Raw genomic sequence first — 3,449 nt, forward strand, 5'->3', positions numbered from 1 at the left:
TGTCATTTGTCCTATTGATTATTAAGATTACTTTGCTCTGTTTCAGCTTGCATGGTTATTTTTATGCTCCTGAACTACCATGCAATGTGAGGACTGCCTGTATGTTGATAAAACAAGAAGAAATTCGAAATCATAGAACTGTACTAATGCTTTGGCAGTGTAAGTGTGTTTTAAAGTCTAATTGGGGTTAGAAAAAAGATAAAGATGCACTAATATTGTAGACGCATCTGCCAGTGCAAACCTATACCTCACCTAGCTGTTTCAAAGGTGTGTGATGCATCTGAGACACAGGTGATCTGGATATTCCTTGCCCAAAGGGTGGGGATATGAAAAGGAAAAGATGGAGAGCAAGTGTGAATCACTGTGTAATGTCTCAGCCCCAGAAAACATGGCGGTCCTTGTCAAGCCATCTTTACATTTGCTTCCTAAGGAATGAGTCTGCACCAGTTAATTACAAGGCCAGTGGCTGCGAGTTCTCGGGGCTCCAGCTCCTCTTGCTGGGCATTTCTGCCTTCTACTTGCACGTTGGCTCTGTTTCAGGCTGGTGGCAAGTCAGGACAGCTGTCCCAGGCATCATATCCAAATGCCACATCATCACAGAGGCAGAGAGAGGATGTCTCTTCCAGTGTCTCCTTCTCAGGAGTAAGGAGAAGCTGTCCAGCCTATTGGCCAGAACTGGACCACACGGCCATTGTGTCAGTCAGGGTTCAGGTGGACAACTAAGGCCATTCTATGCATTCTGGATATAAAAGACTTAATACAGAGTTAGGGGCACACATGACTGCTGGGAGAGCTGGGAAGCAGAGTTCAGGAACTATCCTTGACGATCAGGGAGTTTGAGCCTGACCGATCTTAGCCTGAAACACCTCCTGAGTGTGTGATTCCTCAAGTCTGTGCCAGGAAGCTGCTGACAATCTCTCACCTGCTCGCATGCATAGCTCCAGCCAGCCCTAGAGGAACGACACCATCCTTTTGACCTGAATTCCTCTTGTGAGCAATCCTCTGGAACAGGCAGAGACAGTGACCCCAGGGAAGCTTGTTTCCTAGACTTAGAAGGGAATACGACGGCCACTGGCCACGGACCATCCAGCACACCCGTCCCTGCACCAGCCCCAGCACGAGGGAACCGTCCCTGAGATTGGCTTAGGAAGGCAGGATTTCCCTTTGATCCCGGGAGTCGGGAAAAGTCACTCTCCACTGTGTCACATGGGGGAGGCTAGACACCCATCCCCGCTCCCGAACCAGTGCTCGACTAAAAAGGAAACCGGGAGGAAAAAGCTGTTGGTGAGACAACCAGCCGTGCCTGCTACATGCTGTTCGCACCATAATCGTAATTTTCTTTGCAAATAAGCATGTTTATTACCAAAGTAGCTAGCTATATATTTTAAAGAAATGTGCTCTGTAACATTCACCACCTTACCTGTTATTACCCATGCGGTACACTCTCTTGCAAGCTGCTCAAATCCTGTGCTAAATGGTAAAATTATAGCCAGCTGATTGATAATTTATAGTATTACTGCATTCAGTAAAAAGTTAAAGCTCCTCTTAGAAAATTTCTCCACTAGCTTTTCTTCTCCAGATCACCAGCCAGATTTATTTGTCTGCTGCTGCTTTATATGCCTTGCCAGCACCCTGAGCACATCCTTGATTTAATGAACTTATTTGTGCGGCTCAAATTTACAAGATCGGCCATGCCCCTTCCTGTGCGCCTCTTCCTGATCAACATTTGGCTATTTTTCTAACATCCCAGTTGATGCCATCCCAGTTTCCTTAGAGACTGTAGGACCAGTTTTCCCCTGAGAGAAGGAAAGTGGATGTCTGTGAGTCACTTTAGAGGCCCGAGGGGAAAAAATGCACATGTCAATGATGCTGACTGCTGATTTTCTTTCCACAGCTCTTTACAGTAAATCCTTGCCATCAGTAAGCCCGGAAAATGAACCTTTTTGGTAGAGGAATCAGGAAAGTTATATATGTGCAGGTGCTAGGGAGTGGTTTCTGTTCTAGAAGGGCCTCAGCATTTCCTCCCACGGGCCTCCTTGGGTATGCAAGCTGCATATGTATTTATAACTCTGCAGTGAAAAAAGTGAACTTTATTAGCAGAGATAACTGTCATAATTCAAGCAACTGCACTCTGTATAGCAACCGGAGACTCTAGGCAGCAGGATAATGTATGTTCTGTCAAACTGTGTGCAAGTATAGGCGCCTTATGAGTCACTAACTGGGCACAAACAAGGAAGGGGAAGCATGGCTCCTATGGAGGCCCTGGGGGGGGCCTGCAGAATGTGTCCAAATGCTTCTTCCAGAGAGCTGGCTTGGCCTCGAGGTCAGTGAAGTCATCATGAATTTTTGCATCCTAGTAGCAGCCTGCTCCAGTATTCTTGCCTGGTCTGGAAAATTCCACGGCCTGGGCAGCGTGGTGGGCTACCATCCACAGGGTCACAGAGAGTTGACAAGACTGAGCTCGTACACACGCAGCCGCCTTCCCTAAATGTTTGCTGAGGGAACGAGTGAAGGAAGTGTTGACCTACGGATGCGCCGTGGCTCCTGAATCGTCCTCTGTGTGTGTGTGTACTCCTCCCCTTCCCAGCCAAACGTTTATTCTAAATCAGTGGAGCCACAGCTGTGCCATTGAAGAGCCTCGCTCGCAAACAGTCAGCCAAGCGAGGAGGCTCTAAGCCAGCGACTCTCCAACTAGCTGCACATGAGCCTCACTTGGCGATGTTTGGAAATCCCAGTGATCACACTCGAACCTCAGACCAGCCGAAATCAGAAATCTCCAGAGCCGAGACCAAGGCATCGGAACCCGGCCAGTGAGAACCATGGGTCCAGGAGGGCGTGGAGGCTGCTCTGGCTCAGGGGCTGGGGTACCCAGAGGACACCCCTCAGCCAAAACCTTTCTAAGTTTAGCTCAGCTTCCAGTGTTTCATCCTTTGCGCTTGCAATCAGATATCCTCGAGAGGTCCTTTAATGTGATACGCTTGTAGTGCTGCATTCCCTGGGGGCTGATGGTGCAGACAGGAAGGAAGGACGCATGATGGGACTTAGCAATTTGCACATCTCTAGGATCTGAGGTGGGGAGGGCGCGTCCCGTGTCTCAGGAATTCGGAATACTTGAAACAACAAAACGATGCCCAAGTTAGTGCCCCACTCTCCAGCCTCCAGGCCGCCGGCACTTGTGTGCTTGGGGCTCTGCCTGCTGCCTGGCGGCTACAGTCCCTAATCACAGCTCCCCCCACCCCAGGTCTCTCTGGGGACCTCCTCACTCTCTTGCTGGGGAAAGGTAGACCAGGGTTGTTTTGGTTTGTAGCCCTCTTCGGAGTGGGGGTTGGCTGAGCCGTGACTCAGGGGAAATTCTAAGTTGCTACAAGCTGCAGCAAGCGTGTGTCAGTGGGAGGTGAGAATGACAAACAGAGAGCTGAAAACCGTGCCAGGAACCTGCCTGGTGGATA

Source organism: Ovis aries, chromosome 1, assembly GCF_016772045.2.
Source record: "Ovis aries strain OAR_USU_Benz2616 breed Rambouillet chromosome 1, ARS-UI_Ramb_v3.0, whole genome shotgun sequence".
NCBI lineage: Eukaryota > Metazoa > Chordata > Mammalia > Artiodactyla > Bovidae > Ovis > Ovis aries.